This window comes from Aulonocara stuartgranti (genome assembly GCF_965226115.1).
Source record: "Aulonocara stuartgranti genome assembly, chromosome: 12".
Classification (NCBI taxonomy): Eukaryota; Metazoa; Chordata; class Actinopteri; order Cichliformes; family Cichlidae; genus Aulonocara; species Aulonocara stuartgranti.
The window spans coordinates 6,619,243-6,637,700 of NC_138948.1; the positions used below are offsets into that span (position 1 = coordinate 6,619,243).

The window sequence follows — 18,458 nt, forward strand, 5'->3', positions numbered from 1 at the left end:
GTTGTGTTGTGTCTGTGCTTGATCCACAAGGTTTAAGCAACAGTAAGAGACTGCAGGATTACTTGTGGTTCCTAACATATAAGTAGAATGGGAGGCAGAGCCTTCAGTTTTCAGGCCCCTCTTCTGTGGAACCAGCTTCCAGTTTGGATTCCAGAGACTGACACTGTCCCTACTTTTAAGATTAAGCTTAAAACCTTCTTCTTGCTAAAAAATGTAGTTAGGGCTGGATCAGGTGACTCCGAATCCTCCCTTAGTTACACTGCAGTAGGTGTAGGCTGCTGAGGGATTCCCATGACGCACCTTTTCCACTCACTATGTGTTGATACACTTCTCTTCCACAGCATGTCTTTTGTCCTGTCTTCCTCACCTTAACTGGTCATGGCAGATGACCCTGGTTCTGCTGGACCCTGGTCTACCTCAAAATATAAAGCACCTTGAGGCGACTGTAATAGTGATTTGGTGCTGTTTAAATAAAATTGAATTGAATTGTTTTTAAACCTGGTCTGTGTAGTGCGTTCTAGTAGTTCAGTCTTTACTGCTATTTAAGTGAGACATCAGCAGCTCCCAGATTACAGAGAGCGAGGTGCAGCAACAGCTTGAAAAGAAAGAAACCTTTGAAACTGGAGAAACACTCTTTACTGTAAAACATCTGATTTACTGTACAGACATCAATCCAGCCTCCTAATATGGACTTTGAAGCTCTTTAAAAGAGGACAGATGGCTCGTGCAAGGTGTCAAGACACTTGCTCCAAAAGACACAAAGTGTTTGACACTTTGGGGTGAGAGCACATCCGATTCGTATACCACGCAACTGTTCATATTGGCTCAAACACGCAGAGTTAAACACTGCATCATGTCATAAGTAGACAACACTTTACACTTGATTGCTGTAACTATTTGCTGGAAAACTTTCTGAGATTTTCTAGTACACTAATCGCATCAGTATTCCTCTCAGGGAAAGTGAAGAAAGATGTTCCTGTTATGGTGAGTGGGAAGATCATCTTTCAGCCTGAAAACTTTGGCTCGAGCCCAGTGTGTTGACAGACATCTCATCCTGCTGATGTGCCCTTCAGCTACTCACTGAAAACTTGCCAGCCAGAATGACTGCTCTGTAGCTGACCTCCCAGTTCTGTGAGCAGAAGGCCAAGTGAAAGGAAAAAATCCCTCCAGTGATCAATGCAGTATTAATTAACAGAGCTGAAATACAGTGTGTGGGCCAGAGTATGAGAATATGTAGCCCTGGAATCTGTTCGAAACTTTGGCTGTTTAATTAATAAACACAGCCTTGTTTACAGTTTAATTCAGCACAGTAGCTGTTCCTGAATATATCACACAGTCATCGTCAGGAAATAGAGCTGGTGACCAGTCGTGGTATAAGAGCTAAACTACTACAGTAACTTTACCAAGGTCTTTTTTTGCCACAAAATTTCAGTTCTTTCATTTCGATTTTTTGCAACTCTAAAACATTTCTTACTGATAGGAACGTCGAGTCCATAAGTCATAACAAAGAGGAGTTTTCATTTCAGCCATTAGCTTTGAGGTAAGATCATGTATCACGTCAATGTCTGCAGGACGGTAAACTCTGCGTGGCCCTTTTATTACTCATGTTGCCGGGATGCGACTCTGTTTGCAGACATAGTTTTGTGACCTGTTTTGTTTCCAGGGACAAAATGCAAGCACCCGTAATATAATCATTAAAGTTTAAAGGGACAGTTCACCCTAAAATCTAATATGGATGATTTAAAAAAAAAATCCTCTAGTACCAATATAACATTTCTCAGTTTTGAACGTATCAGCTGTAGACATGTCACTCACCTGATGGTTCTTAATATATATTTGGAAACTCAGCCGCAATGTCTCTTTTCAGAAATCAGGACTCACTGACTTAAAATGAATCTAAAAACTTGGTGTAAGCAGTTTCATACAGGAACTATTTTCCTTCCGCTGAACAACATCCCGGCACTGTGAAGTAAGAAGCATGCACTGACCCATGTAAACATGCACATGCTAGTGACTGTGACAGGATATGAACAATATTTTTAGAAACATTTCCAACAAGGACCTGATGACACAGCCAAAGAGAATATGAATATATTTCTGGCAGAGTGACCTCTACATTTCAAAATATTTAAGAGAACAAATATTTCTATGGGCGATATCTCAAAAACTGTGCAAATCTGACGAAAACAATCTAGTTCGGGCCTGGGCTGCTGTGGAGGGCTGCACCAATAAGCTGAACTGGACTGTGCTCACTATTAATGCTATCTTTTTATAAGCTTATTGGTGCGACCCTCCACAACAGTCCCAGTTTCTCATGGTGCGACTCTCAACAGCAGTCCCATCTCATGTGGCCCTTTGGGAAAATTATTTGCCCATCCCTGGTCTAGTTGGATAAATATCACTGCAGGCCAGATAAAAAAAACAACAACTTGACTTTCTAGACTAGACTTTCAGGTAAACTTTCCCTTTAAGGTGAAGGAACGTATTAACCTTATTTTAGGGTGCGCTAATGCTAGAGTAGTATTAAATATATGAGCTTAAGTAGCACTACAGATATCTCTGTTGGTTCACTCAGAAGTCAATTGCTTTTAGTTGTTGTCAAGTTTCTCTTAGATGAACATGATTAAATAAATTGCACTTCATTCATAAACCCTTCGGCTAGATTCTATATTAGGGATTGAGGTGGGAACTTTACTTTACTCTTATACTTCAGCATAGCAATGCATGTCAATAATATATTAATTCAGGAGGAAAGAGTGTTCCAGATGGCACAGGGGGAAACAGAAAAGAGTGTATCTGTGTCCATCTGCCTGCCACCAGGAGTTCTTGTCACCTCAGAGGCGCTCAGAGGTGTAACAACCACTTTTTGTGTGTATTTTCCTGCTCAGCTAGAGTCGCTGTGAACCTTCACCCTGACAGAGCGGCCGGCTGCCAGGCTGATGACCTCCTACCCCAAGGTTTTGCAAATACAGTTAACACTGACCTGGCCTCCCTCCAGCTGCAGCTCTTTAACCCTCTCAAGGCAGGCGTTGCAGATTTGCAACAGTTAAAAGCTAACAACCTGATTACCCCACATACATATTTTATGAGTTTTTTTTAATCAGAAGTACCACTGCAGGTATTCCTTTGTGCATTAGCAACAAAAACTTAATTTGAGCCTGAGAGGGTTAAAAACCACTCACCACATCCCGAAATAAGACAGCCAATAAAGACATTAAAGGAACACAGTGGTTTGTATGCTTTTAGCTAATTAACAACATGTTTCTAGCTAACCACTTCAGTTTAGAAGGTGCATTAAGAAAATTATCCTGCATATAATATTCAATTATATAAATAAAATACAGAATAACTGTAGCAGTTTCAATAATCAATGGTTATAATGCAATAAAACTTAAAGGGCTCATTCTTGTTGTTGCTGTGTGACCAATGCAATAAAAAATGTAACACCAGTCAAGATGAAAGAGACATATTAGCCTCCATGCTTCCAGCTGTCTTTATAATCTAAAATATCAAAATGGACTACAGAGAAATCATATTCTCAAGGCCGTATTGCTTTATTATGATGACTGAAGGACAGCTATTCAAATAATGTTCAACATTTAGCTTTTTTTAAACTGCTGAACTACCTCTTTCCATCCTATTAAAGCAATTGTTAGATTAGCCTTTTTGTATTTTAGATTCAAGAATTCTAACTTTTTAAAACATCAGTAGTGACTAAATCCAAAATATGCTTTTCATGTCAGTGTTTCATCATGCTTATTTAACTTGGAGGGCTGATTTCACAATATTGTATGTATACTTTCTGTTGAAATCATAAACTTCTCTGATTCAGCAACAAATAAAATTTTGGCTTCTCTTTCCTTCAAGGTCGTCTCCTTGGGCACCTCTGGACTGTTTCCAGTGCTGCTGCTCTATTTATCTCCCTGGAGGTCCTGTTTTGAACACTTGCTGTAATGCATTTGTGATGTGCACTGGATCTCCTTCAGCGTGTCCAAACGCCAACCTTTCTTTTCTTTCTTTCTTTTTGGTGAACAGTGTGCAGGGTGCTTAGCTAGACTGCATACATCACAGTTCAGGTGGTTTTACCAAATGTTCTTCCTCAGCACCTCGGGACATAACAGTAAGAACTTGGCATTGACGGTTTTGCCCTGCAGGATGAATTTCATGATGCATAACCCACTGAATGTCCAAAAAAAAAAACCCAAAAAAGAGATGAATACCCACAATAAGCATGCGACTCATACTCTGCCTTCAGGCATACGCCGTCTTCTATTGAAGACTTGTTTGTAAAATGTGATTATGAATATGTATTTCGGGTCATTTTGACATAGAAGTTGTTGTTCGATATCCATACTGGTTTGATTTATGATAAAATCAAAAAGCACACATGCAAGTGGCCAGAAGGAGATTTAAAAGTAGCAGTTTCTCTGTAGGATGTCCAGATGTGCACAAAGATGGCTTGAAATTGAAATTTTAAACCTGGTTATGTTTTTCTTTTCTTTTTTAGTGGGTAGAGTTCTGAAATTTATGACAAACCTCCTATTACCAAGAAAAAGCTTTTCAAAGTCCATCTGTTCATGATTATTCTAGTTCATTATTCTCTTCACTAACTACATGATGTAAAATTCATTGCAGTGGATTACCTAGTTACAGAAAATGGGTTATTTGTTATATGTTATTGTGGATAATTGCCTACAACTAATGAAGCTTGACCTTGATAATATGGGTTTAATTATGTCAACAACAAAAAAAACCATTATCCAATCCACCCCCAATAAACCATAGATCACCAATTTGATATGAACACACTCATGCTGAGCTCATATGACTGTGTTCCCTGCAGTCATATCTGAGATTTGTCAAGTCATATCTCGTCTCCGGAATAGAATTAGTATGTAAGAGAGGAGGAAATTCACTTGAAGAGATAAAACTCTGAGAAGAGGCGATCATGAAAATGTCACTTAAAAGTTTTGATTATGAGTGTGTAAGTTTGTAAATGTGTCTGAGGGAGTGTGTGAGCTATAAATGGGCTCATTGGCTTCCCTATTACTCCTAAGGATTGTTCAGTGGAGTGCACTGATTGTCTGATGTCACCTTTTTGTGTCGACCTGCACAAATGTTGCCACGAAACTTGTACACGCACACACACACACACAGATGTATCACCTTTTTGTTCAAGCACTCAAAATCACATAATTTTGCAAATTGTTTTTCCATATAGGCACATTACTCATGCTGACAGTACATAACTCCATTTTTATATTGTGGGGAGAGACTCACTGTGACAAAATAATTAAATATCACGGCTTGGTTAGGATAAGGTTAGGTTTTGGATAAAGAGAAGGCTTGCCTGGTATCAGTTACGATTAGCTTCATGTTAAGTCTCTAGAAAATTAATGAAAGCCAAAGCAATGTCCTCTGAAGTGACAGAAGCATGACTGCATGTGTGTAGCCTGGTTTAGGGTGCTTCAGAGGACGTTTGCACTCTGCTCATAAATAAAAGCCATGTATTATTCAGGGCTGCTCCTCCAGTTAATGCCCCTTAATGTGCCCAAACAGCCATAATGTACTCTGCTAGCAAAGGTGGCAGAGACCCCCTCACTCACACAAACACACCAGCATGAGCAATCTACCCTTTAATATCACACAACGTCTTTGTCAGTGTTACTCTCGACCTCTTATCTCACTCTCAAAAAATCCTAATTTTCTAAAAGATCCATTTTACTTTTCAAACAAATTGCTCCTGCTCACACAGTCTCGCCATGTTTCCATCAAACTTTGCTTGATTCATCCCTAATTCTCACCCCTCCTCCCCTCCTAGCTACCCCTCGCTGTTTCTTTCTGTCTGTCTCTTTGTTTTATAAAAGCACAAATACAGAATACAGTTATGAAAACTCTACCTCTCTTCACAGTTGGGAGGTGCCAGCTTTCCGCCAAATTTTGTCTAAGCAAACTGAGAAGCTCCAGCAGTGAAGCTTCCTAAGTACATAATCTTAATCAGATTTTAGAGGAAATTACACCAGTGTAATTTCCTCCAAACTGTTCCCTGTTTACACAGAGGTAAACAGAAAACAGTGTGAAGTAAAATTAAAAAAGCCTAAAAATCCATAAAATCAGTTTAAGGTGCAGAATTTATCGCTGCTGCTTTGCTCGTCCGCATTTTTATGGACAGTGTTTTATGTTCTAATCACTCTGTAATTGATTTGCCTCTTTACCATCTGTGCTTTTAATTGTTTCGGCAGTTTGTGATCCCGTTTTGTTTTGGTCTCTCTGAAGCACTGTGTGTAAAATCACTTGGGCTTTAAATTTGTCATTTGTTATTATTACTTTTTAAATTTTCTGTCCCTTTTCGGGGGAGCTGTCTTGAATTCTGTGTCTTTCATGTTGATATTGCACTGTTTCCTGAGCAGTTCTGAACAGAATCAGTGGTTTTGTTTGGTCAAAGTGTTGCATGACGTTCACATTGAGCAGCAGAAAGTTAACGTGGTAGTCCTTGACGTTGTTTTTTTATTCATTAATTGCTGTCGTTTGTCATGTACGTTAAAGCTTCTCTAAGCCATGCAGCTGTATTGACAAACCCACAGAGAACCTATAGCCTCCTTCAGGTCTGATGAGCTTTGTAGCAACTTTACTTCACTGCCTTTGCTTTCTGGCCCAAAACTTTGCTGTTTTGATTCATTCTTGCTGTTCTCAAAACAGTGTTATCATTCACAGCAGGCAGCTGTTTTAAACAGTGTCAGCGGTAGTGTCGTGGATGAGAGAAGGAGGACCCAAACGCTGGACTCACAGGCAGGTAGGTGAAGGTGGATGTTTATTGCCGAAGGAGCGAGCAAACAGTACAGAGGGAGGAAATGGCTGGCTGGCTGAATGAATGAATGAATGAATGAATGAATGAATGACCAAAAGACTGACTGAACATACAGACGACATCAGACTTACATCAATGACCCGACACTGAATGGGTTGAACAGAGGGCTTAAATACACAGGCTGGTGATAATGATGATAATGAGGGACCGGTGAGTACACAGCTGAACATAATAAACTAATGATAATGGGAAGAGGACTGAACATAATACACACAGACCAAGGCTAACACAATAAAACAGGAAGTGGAACAGGCAGTAGATAAACAGTGAGTGTGAACTGAAAACACTGGGTCACCGACCCAGGAACCCTGACAAACAGAAACACTCCAAGCACCAAACAGTAGGCAAAATTGGTTTCAAGCAACTAGTTTGAGAAAAAAATGGAAGACTTCAAATAAATGACATTGCTACTTTGTAACTGTTTAGGAGCGAGGCTGTGATTCCCTCAGGTCAGGATCAGTGGTTTGTTTTAAATATTAAATATTAAAGCAGTTTCTATTTGTTTTAGATGGCTTAGCGAGCTATGTCAAGCTTAAAGTCTGAGTTTTTTCTGTGTCATGAAAGTAGCACTCGTGTTACCGAGCTAAATGATCATGCTAACTTATGCTAAACATATAACCTGAATGGGAGCAGGTTATGTTTGAGGTTTTGTTTTAAAATCGGCTGACAGCGCCATGTTTTCACTGATTCTTTCATTTACAGCATGTTTGAAGTTCATTATACATTCTCTGCTGGGAAATACTTTTGTTGGTAAGCCATACCTTAAATATCGCTATAGCTGAATTTAATGTGCTGCTAAGTTTCTTTTAGTCTGCTGGAAATGCTGCTACTATAACACAGAACACACATTAAGAATACTTTACCAGTCATTATAATTATTTCACTTTGAACTGCCAACAAACTGATGCGATGCTGGGATATGTGCACTTTTTGATGTTTGGATGTTATATATATTATTTTGGATAAACTGTAAACTAAGCTAGTGTATTAGGCTTCATGGTTTTTCTATTTTTAAAAATCTTCTTCAGCACCATGTTGTACCATGGCTGTGAAGGCACAATGCTTATATATTTAGCCAGTTTTATTTAGCCTGTTTTGGAAAAAGAGAAGCTGCTCATTTTGTGTGTGAAATAAAGCCCTTCCTACAAAAACATTATATGGCTCTCCTTCAGTAAAAGTACAACAGTGGCTTCTTCTCTGGGCCCTGCAACAGCTAGTGCACTTGTTTGTTTACACAGGAGGTAATCCGCTTGTTGCACATTGCTTTATTGCTCATAGCTGGTGCTACCGGATATACCAAGCGCTGGTCGCCTAGGTAACCTTCTAATGTATTTGCCACACAGTGATATGTTACTCAAAGGTATCCTTAGTGGTTATTTTGCCAGGCTTGAAGTTGCTGACTAAAGAGGACAGAAGTTAGAAGAACAACACATCTAAACTCATAGAACAACAGTATAGACACTTAATAGTTATAGATTTATAGATTATGAAGCAGCTTTTTATTTTGGTGGTGGGTCAACAGGTGGAAAAGATATTGAGATGTCTGCAGTGTGTGCATCAATGCAGGAGATTTGTTTTGAGAATATAAAATGATGCTGTTAAGTTGATCTATAGTTTGTTTTGTTTTTTACGTCTACATCAGCAGCAGCAGAAGTTTGGGTTCTGTTTAACATCTTAGTGATAAGTGTGTTCCATATTTATCCTTACGCTACTTGTGTATTTGTACTTTGGAATCATTTGTCACAGATTTCTAGGTTTCTGTTAGTCTGACCTTTAATGTTGGCTAAAGTTCACTCGGTGCTCAGACAATCCAGTGCATAAAATCACTCTGACTATGAACAGATGAAGTCCAGAAGTCTTTGTTTACAGTGTTCAACACTGTTACCAAATGTTACCAGAGCAGCCTTTGCTAATGTGAATGTTTCTGCGAATATTGTTATTGTTACCGAGTCGTTTAATGCGATTTCTTTGATTACAAGACGGGACACATTTTGGTGTAACATTAACCTCTCACATGTCACCGATTGCTCAGTTTGTTTTGTGACGTGCAAAACACACCCCCTGACTAAGCACACACACACACACACACACATAGAGACACACACACGGACACACTAGACAATGGGTTCATTCATTCATTTTCCCACTTTGTTCCTTCTTTTTTTCTCTTTTTTTGTCTTATCTTCTTATAAACACAGTGAAGCTCAACAAACCAACACACACACACTAACTCAATCTTTTCACAGACTCTGTGACCTGGATTCACTCCAGTTTGTCTTTTTACAGACTGTTTGACTGTTCAGATGTACCAGAGCAGGAACTATCTTTCCTGGTACCACTTAAACAAATTATTTGGGAGTGGCATGCTCCTGAACAAAAATGACTCCCTTGTTTTAGGCAGTCATGTGTTCACAGTATGCTACAGACATGCAAATAAAATGTGTTAATTGAGCACAGAAAAACACCACTAAGTGGAGGACAAAGGATATTGCACATGTCAATAAAGGTGGCTATTACTAATCAAGTGTTTCATTTTATACGCCATAAATAAAAAGGTTTTCACATTACATTAAGCACGGTACTACAGGAGTTAGCTGTGGCTAAAACTGTCTTATATTTGGCTACAGTTTGGTTGGAGAGCACCACAGATTAAAAGCTCATATGCAGTCATTTTTTTTTCTTCAGCCTTTGTCTTTGATGTGAAATAACAATAGTATAAGGAGAAGAAGCTGTTAACTACATACAAGCCAGGAGGTGGCTTAAGGGCTGACAAATGAAGCTATCGCGGCCTTTACCAAATCCTTCACTTCCTTAAATGCTCAGCTACTGTGAAAGCTAATTAAACCTGCATTCTTTCAGGTGGCCAGCAGGGGGCACCTACTGTAACTACAAAAAGAAATCTGAGTACAAAAAAGTGTATGAGAAAACAACCCTTCAGCTCACTCCACTATTTAAACATAATATACAATTTGTAAAAGATAGTAACCAATAATGGTAAACCAGGGTATAATTGGGGGTGGGCCTATCTTGTGGTTGATAAATAATTGTCGCTGTTAGCTTTCAGGGATTTGAGTGAGCATCACCCAGCATTTTGTCAGTCTGATCCACCAATCCCTCAAAATATTCAAGTTAAAAACATTAAGATGCAGACAGTCATCAATATAAGACTTCAAGATGAGATTTTTACATTTATCATTTGCTAATGATAGTGCTGAAAATTGCCAGTTTACAGGTGGTGCAAAAGTGATTTTGGCCTCATTTATTTGACTCATCAACTTAAATTCGATTAAAGCTGAAATATTCCTTTCCCTTTCGTTATTACAGGCATGGCTACTCCTGACTGACAGACACCAACACATGCCACTATTTCTTAGGCATCCGTTTGGGTAACTCAATGGACATCATGGTCATGTTTGTGATGTTGGTGGCTTTCTGGAGCATTTTAAAGGAATTATCTGATAAATAATTTGGTCTGAACTTTGATTATTTGTACTAACAGCCTGCCCTAGAAGTATATATTCTGGTACTGGTGAGTGAAATTCAAAAATATATCATTTCAAATATACCACATTTTGCACAAATTAGGGAACAACTCTGTAACCATGCTTGCTGCTGTTAGCTGATAAACATTTAAATATGGTCTTAAAAAAGACATAGTAAAATTAGAGGCTTCAAAACTGGACTGCACAAACTTTTAACTTCTTTAACTTAAAGATATGACACTGTGTCCTGGCACTGCAGAACTTATGATACTTGAGCCTAGTTTCCGTGTTAATCTGTAACCTTAGTAAGCGCAAGTTATAAAGAGACGTTCTTCTCTGAGACACACGACTGCTGTCAAACTCTATGGAAAGGATCTTTGAGATACTGTTTTATTAGATTTTTACTTCCTCTGAAGTTTGTTCTTACTCTAAATTAGTACAGAAAACATGTTTCAAACACACAAAATTATACCCTTGAGATCATTTATGCAGCTGTTTTTCTATAAATGCACAACATAAAAGTTCACTGCAGTTTAATTCTGCAGTTTTACCGCCCTTTCCCGCAGGTAAAGAACAAATAAAAAAGTCTTTCATAAAAAGATCATAAACTTAAAAACGAGACATGAGGTCACGTGAGCCTGCTGGTACAGAGTCAGGTGCACAGTGTGTATTTTTATTCACACTATGTGCATGTTACACTCAACATTTTCTGTGCTGTGTATGTGAGTCGGTTTTTCAGTTTCAATATGAAAACTAGTTCTACGTAAAAAGGGAAAGATTAAAAAAAAGTGGTCTTACCTGAGTGAAGTTTTATCTAAATTTGTTCCTGTTTTTCTCTCAGGATATTTTCTCTTCTTCTTTTACTTCTTGTCTTCCTTTCTCTGGTGTTGTTTTCTTCTTTCCTTCCTTTCCTTTTTCCTTCAGCTCCACGGCCGTCACTGAGAAGGTGTGCGTGGAGGCGTCTGAGCTTGTGTGTGCGTGCCGCGGCAAAGTGTGTCGGTGTGTGTGTTTCTGGAGGCTGGTAAGAGAGCGACTCTGCTTTGTGCTGCCGATCTCGGTGAGTGTGTTGCTGCAACTGACTGAGTGACTGCGAGAGTGAGAGAGAGAGGGAGGGAGTGTGTGTCTGTGAGTGTGTGAGAGAGAGAGAGAGAGAGATAGAGGGAGAGAGGGAGATTAGTTCATACACAAGCACATCTCCGCCTTTAGGGAAACACCCCTCTCCTTCTCTTTCTTGCTTCTCTTTTCTTCTTTTCTTTATTGCTTTCACATCAGGTCTGCTCTTTCATCTGATTACGCTGAAGGGCTCATGATGGAGCAAAACATTTCCAGTCCTCCTCTTCCATCTCCCTCCTTTCAGCACCCATTCGACCGGAGCAGATCCTCCTGCTTGATTCTGGATTTTTAACCTTCTCTTTTGTTGTCCTCCCTCCTCATATCCCCCCCTTTCAGTTTGCCGTTGCAAGTCCCCCGAATCATAAATAAGTTACAGAGCAGACACGAAACAGCACAAAAGCAACAAAACAACTCAAATATCTCTGACTGGCTTCTCTTTGTGAGCTTCTGTATTTTGTTTGACTTCATATCAGTGAAAATATTTAATGGTTTAGCATTTGCCATCTATTTTCTGCCTTTGAATATGCAAAGACATTTAATTGAATAGCGAAGCAGTAGGTGGAAAGAGAAAGGAAGCTTTTCGCTTTTCAAATCATTTCAGGGACATGCTGCTTATTAGTTGCTGTGGAGAGCGACTAACAGAGCAAATCTAAAGTTTTTTGGTTCATGTTGTGATGTTGAGTCAGAGAATCAGCCGTTAAACAATAACACAGTTGCAAACAGTTAAATATTAATACAAAAAATAATTCCTTTTAAACCTTATTTCCATAAAACAAGTGCAAAAATCCATTATTGTATTAAAATATGTCTGGCTGCTATCAAAAGGAAATAACTTGTTTTTGTATCCTTTTGTTTGGAGAAGATAATGTTCAGCTTTGTTCCTTTAAAAAATAACTCAATTACAGAGAAAATGGACTTCATGAAAAGTAGATTTTCTTTAAACATGTTGTCCAAATCAATACCTGAACATGTTGCAATAACACAGAGAAAATGTCTGAATGAACACTGACAGGTAATTGAAAGGGACAGGCATCACTTTAACCTTGAGAAGACCCCCACTCAGTTTTGCCTAAGCCCATCACAGCGATTACAGAATTTAGTTCTAGCCTCCTAATCTGCAGATCCACATTAAACTGCTCCTCAGGAGGTTGAACAGAGGGGGGTGTTTTTGTAGCTGAGTATTAATACAAAGCTCTATCGCCTGAGTTTTCCGAGTCGGCTCATTTCAACACTTTTATTTTGGTTAGAATTAAACAATGATCACAAGGTGAAGATGTGGATTTTTCTATTTAATTTGAGGGCGTTCACATTTGCTTATTGGGAATGTAACCGGTTTTGTGCACTAAAGATACAAACAGCCATGAGCCTTACTGTTCACGAAATATGGATGTAAACAAAGTCAAATATGCTGAAAGCTAAAAAACAAAGAGTACTTTAAATCTTTTTCAAGATTTTAAAGTACTCTGTGCCCTAATGAATTACTCCATGTGGTATAAGCAATTGCCAACAAATTCATTCTCAGCCCAGGCTGCCAAATACTGCTGTTCATTCAGATCATACTGGCATCTCAGAGATACGGACAGGGTGCCCTTCAGTGTTGCTGCCTTGAGGGTGCTGCATTATTGGACAAGGAGAAACACCAGTCTTTTGTTGAGGAGAGAGACACGGACAACATGAGGAGGTTGATTGAGTGCTGATGGAATAATTCTTTGTTCACACCAAATATGTAGCAAAGTTTTAGCACAGAGTGATTACATGCAAGGTTTTTGAAAAAAGACAATATAAGAGGGGCAAATCTGCAGCCGTGCATGTTAAACACTCTTCAGCATAAGTGAACCAACCTGAGATTCTCCCGGAGACTAGACTATCCTGATGCTACTGACAGAAATTCATCAGAAACAGATGATGAACTTATTGATAAGGGCAGCTAGAGCTGTTAGTTCAACTTCACTGTTAAAGATAGAAAAGCAAAAAAAGAGGTGTACTTGAAGAAAAATGGGCAAAAACTTCAATCACTGTTCTAAAAAAATGGAGGTACACTTTTGAGTCAAAGTATTCCAGGATACGGGCAGTTTCTTTAAGAGAGCCGGATAATGCTGCAGGAGGTCTTCAACCCATCAGCAGTGCTGGTATCTGCTTCTTTGTGCAAGCAGGAAAAGGATGAGCACTGTCAGAGCCCTACAAAATGACCTACAGCAAGCCACTGGTGTGAATGTGTCTGACCAAGCAATTAGAAACAGACTTCATGAAAATACCCTGAAGACCCAGTGTCCTGTAGTTGGCCCTGTGCTCACTTTGCAGCACTACGGAGCCCGACTGGCATTAAACATATAATACCAGTATTGGCAGGTCCACCAAGTTGACCCTGAGAACATGTTACAGACATGAAAGTGTCTGCAGAAACCATGAAGGACGTTGTGCTGCCTTTAACATCATTCAGCACGACCGGTTTGTTGGTGGGTTAGTGATGGTTTGGTGATGCATATCTATGGAGGGACATACAGATGCTGACTGCCACTGGGTATCAGGATGAAATCCTTGGACCCACTGTGAGACCTCACACTGGTGCAGTGGGTCCTGAGTTCCTCCTGTGCTTGACAATGTCCAGAGTCATGTGGTGAGATTAATCAAGGAGTTCCTGGAGGATTGACTGCCCCCCACACTTGCCTGACTTAAATCCAATAGAACACATCTGGGACATTATGTTTTTGTCCAGCTGCAAGGTTGCACCTCAGGCTGTCCAGGAGCTCAGTGATGGCCTGATCCTGATCTAGGAGACCCCCGTGGACACAACTCGTTGTCTCATTAGGAGCATGTTGTCTGCATACATGCAAGCACTCGGGAGCCAAACAAACCATCGAACACCATGCTGAATTGCTGCAGTGAAGTTTTGATTAAATATCCTGCCGTGTCATTTTTCCTTTTGATCATCTTTTGAAAGCTTTGTCTCTTTGCTTTGTTTCTTTTTTTGTTTACTTGTTGATTTGCTTTTTTGTTCAGTTTTTAGCTTATCTGACCAACGTTCTGATGAGCTCATGAGATTCACTACTCCTTTTAAAGCAATGATCAGCTTTGAGTAAAAGTCTTCACCCAAACTGTGCTCAAGGTCAAGGTCACTTTTCCATTTTAACGCCACAACCTGCAGAGGTTTTGCAAATTTACATGCAAAAACTAATAAAGAAGGTGCAAAAAAAGTGATCCCCCTTTCCGTACTTTACATGCACATCAAACAATTAATTGTGACAGACCAAGAGCCAGATGAGCAACTGATTTGATTTAAGCACCCAAAGGAAATAATTTTCACTTGAGTTAAAATACGCCAGTTCATAAAATCAAAATGACGCTCACACATCAGCTTTACAGTTTTTTCTGAATGCTTAAACCCTAACTGTGATTCCTGTAGCACAATCTCTAAAACTATTCAGACTTATAGCAAAACCACTCACTGAGTTTGCAAAACTAAAAGCACAAAAACTGCTTTGCACTCAGTTTGCAATTTTGTAACACACACTTTGCAAAACTGTAGGCACAATTCACTGCACAACACTCAATTACCAAATTTCCAACACACTCCTAGCAAAAGTATACACATGTATGGCTATCATTAACACTAATTTGCCAACTGTCTGGCACACTTTCACATGTGAAAACTTTTTTAGATAATTAGTTCACTTTGCAATCAGCCTAAGCACTATAATACAGGTAAGCTGTGTGTGCGGAGTACAATGGAGGGAGCAGAAAGAGTGAGAAGTAGAGGAGGCCGAGGAAGAGGACGTGGAGGTGAAGAAGTAGGATGAAGAGGACGACAAGGACAAGGAGGAGCAAGAGGAAGACGAGGAGGAGGGAGAGGAAGATGAGGAGGGGGGAGAGGAAGGGTAGGAAGAGTAAGAAATAGAATTGCTGATGACATCAGAGCTACAATAGTGGACCATGTAATCAACCGTGGAATGACCCTGAGGGTAGCTGGCCAACGGGTCCAGCCTAACTCGAGCCGCTACACTGTAGCAAGTACCATAAGGACATCTTGAAATGAGAATCGGTGAGTATAGTCACTTCGCACAAAGATTTGTAGCACTGCCATATGCCAATGAGAAACACACCAATACCATTGATGTAAAAATACGGAAATTGTTACTTTACAGAATTGCTAGATGACCAGATGCTGGGGGCAGAGGAAGCATGTTCACTGCAGACCAAGTAACCCATATAGTCATTATGGCGATTGCAAATAATCCTATACTTGGAAATAAACTCTTGTGTTTGTTTTGATGTGTTTCAAGTACACCAGTACTTGAAGTTTGGATCCCTCTATGCTTATGGATCTATGACAGAAGTAGCTCAAACTGACATAGCCTACCTTGTGCACAGAGGAAGCAAAAGCCAGATGTGTTTTGTATTCATACCATCAGTGTGCAGTTGGCGCATTGTGTGCTTAGTAGATGATGGCTTGTGTGTACTGTTTGATACGGAAACACCATTTTTACGAAGGTGTGAAGAGTTAATCTAGCTGTGTTTGCTTTTGCAAGAGAACTACAATGTTTTGATTATTGGGTGACAGGTTTTCTTATTTGTGTGAAGAGTTTTGCAAAATTAGCCAATAGTTACAAAAAATGTGCTTAAGCAATCAGAAAAAACTGTAATCGTGACACCAGAGAGTGTTTTTCAGTCTCCTATATGTGACGAGTCCAGATTGACATACCTGTCTCACTTGGCAAATTGCCGAGAGACGCCCGCAGCTAAGCAGTTATAGCAAAACAACAGAATGTGAACTGGGAATGGAACACAATTAATGTTCATACTGCATTTTTTTTACATCAACATAACAAAGAAACATTCATATCAGACAGATCTGTTACTGTGTGATCCCACAATATCTGCTTTAGATTCTAAAGAATTCTTAACTTTTAAATGGTTAAGTGTGTTGTGATTATCTATATGTTTTTCTTCAGTCTTCCAATCCATTATTCAAGACTTCCTAACTGTGTTTATGGCGCTCAGTCCCAACCCCCTTGGTTCCAATAAATATTTAAAAAATAGGTCACAAATACGGAGTTGTCTTTTCTTCCAACAGGCTAAATAATTCCCTGTACTTTTCTATCAAAAGCTTTTCAAAGAAGAAGAAATGATACATTTTAAAGGAATGTTTTCAGCAGTGGATCTATGGGCACTTGGTTCTCCAGTGACTGCTGTGTAAAATGAGGAAAAGGTTAAATAAAAAAATGTGTGTATCTTTTATGATGAAGGAGAGTGTCACCAGTACAACAGGCTAGTTCACTGAGAAATATGGAGATATATGAAGCTTTTTGTATTTATTCTAAATAACAATATATAGTATTGTGCAAATATCTTGAGACCCTGTTATTTCTTTAAATTTTGCCAATTGGCAAACAGGTGTGGCAATATAATAAAACATGTGTACACATGCATGGAAATACAGTATATGAGGCAAACAGAATTTGTACATTTCGAACAATAGTTGGTGTGACCACCTTTCTTCAACACAGCCCAAACTTTCTTAGTGTTATATTGTCTTTAAATAGTCTTCAGGGACAGTTCTCCAGTCTTCATGAAGAACATTAGAAGTTCTTGTTTGGATGTTGGCTGCCTTTTGTCCATTCTCTGTCAAAATGATCCAAGACTGCTTCAATAATGTTGAGCTCTGTGGAGGCCAATCCATGACTAATAGCTTCCCATTGTATTTTTTTGTATCCAGCTATGCTTTTACTAGCAGTGTGTTTGAGATCATTGTTACACTGAAAATGAAGCTGTTGCCAATCAGATGCTTTCCAGATGGTGTTTCATGGTGGATCGAAATCAAATGGTACTTTTTTCTGTGTTCATAATTGCATCAATTTTAACAAATCTCCTACCCAACCCAAAACACGACAGAGCCTCTACCATAACTTACAGATGGCTGTAGACATTCACACTTGACCTTATCTATACATAATGACAATGATTTGAACCAAAATTTAAAATTTTAGAGCAGGGGTGTCGAACTCCAGGCCTCAAGGGCCGGTGTCCTGCAGGTTTACATATCACCTGAATCAAATGATTAGTTCATTACCAGGCCTCTGGAGAACTTCAAGATATATTGAGGAGGTAATTTAGCCATTTGTGTTGGATCAAGGACACATCTAAAACCATGGCACCGGCCCTTAAGGCCTGGAGTTGGACACCCCTGCCATAAGACCTGTTACCACTGATTTTCAGTCTGGTTCTTGTCTAATTTGGCGTACTTTAACCTTTTCTCCACATTTTTCTTACTGAAGAATGGCTTCTTGACAGGCATCCTTTTACAGAGCCCAGTGAAAGGTTGGCGTATTTTAAACGTATATCAAACATAACACAGTAATGTGTTATGTTTGAACTTTTTAATAGATTAAACTAAAGAAATGGGGGTAAAAATTTAAATTGTCCCTATAAAGATACATTTTCAAAATGGTTCTTTGCAAAGCCATCTGGTATGTACAATCACAACACTGGTTGATTGCCTTTTTTATGCTTGACGGATTCGTAGGTCAGTGGCCAAAAACAAACAAACGAACAAAAAAAACCCCCCACCAATCATCTGAAAATTGTTAGGTACAAAAACTGGGCAGAAAATGAGTGAAAAATTGGACAACGTCTGAAGGAAAACTTTGAAAGACGTTCAGAAAGCCAAGACAACGAAAAATATTGGGAAATAATTCAGGGTGACTCAAGACCTTTGCACAGAACTGTACCATTTCTGGATTTATCTATGAAGAATGCAATCTTTTTAAACAGATGTTTTAAACATCGCAGTGTGAACCGAGGTAAGAGATACAAAATGTTCCTTTTCAATATTTAACCAATACCGTGATCTTTTCCTGATCTTAGCCAAGATTTTTCTCTAAAGTTGTCCCAAATGTCAGGTCTCTTTCTTTCTGCAGTGTAACAAGGTCACTCTATGACTTATTTAGCAAAGCAAATATAGAAATGTGTTTTGTTGCTCTTGCAGATACTTTTGGCAG

At 39.2% G+C, this 18,458-nt stretch overlaps 1 protein-coding gene across 1 annotated transcript in view; it reads right to left on the reverse strand.

Annotated features, from left to right (window-relative positions):
• The window catches only part of hs3st1l2 (heparan sulfate (glucosamine) 3-O-sulfotransferase 1-like 2), a 30,489-nt gene extending 18,944 nt beyond the window's left edge, over positions 1–11,545 (reverse strand). Inside the window, exon 1 of the mRNA XM_082554387.1 lies at positions 11,149–11,545. The gene's annotated coding sequence lies outside the window, so the exon portion shown is untranslated. The remainder of the gene's footprint in view (positions 1–11,148) is intronic.
• Positions 11,546–18,458: the final 6,913 nt, after the last annotated feature.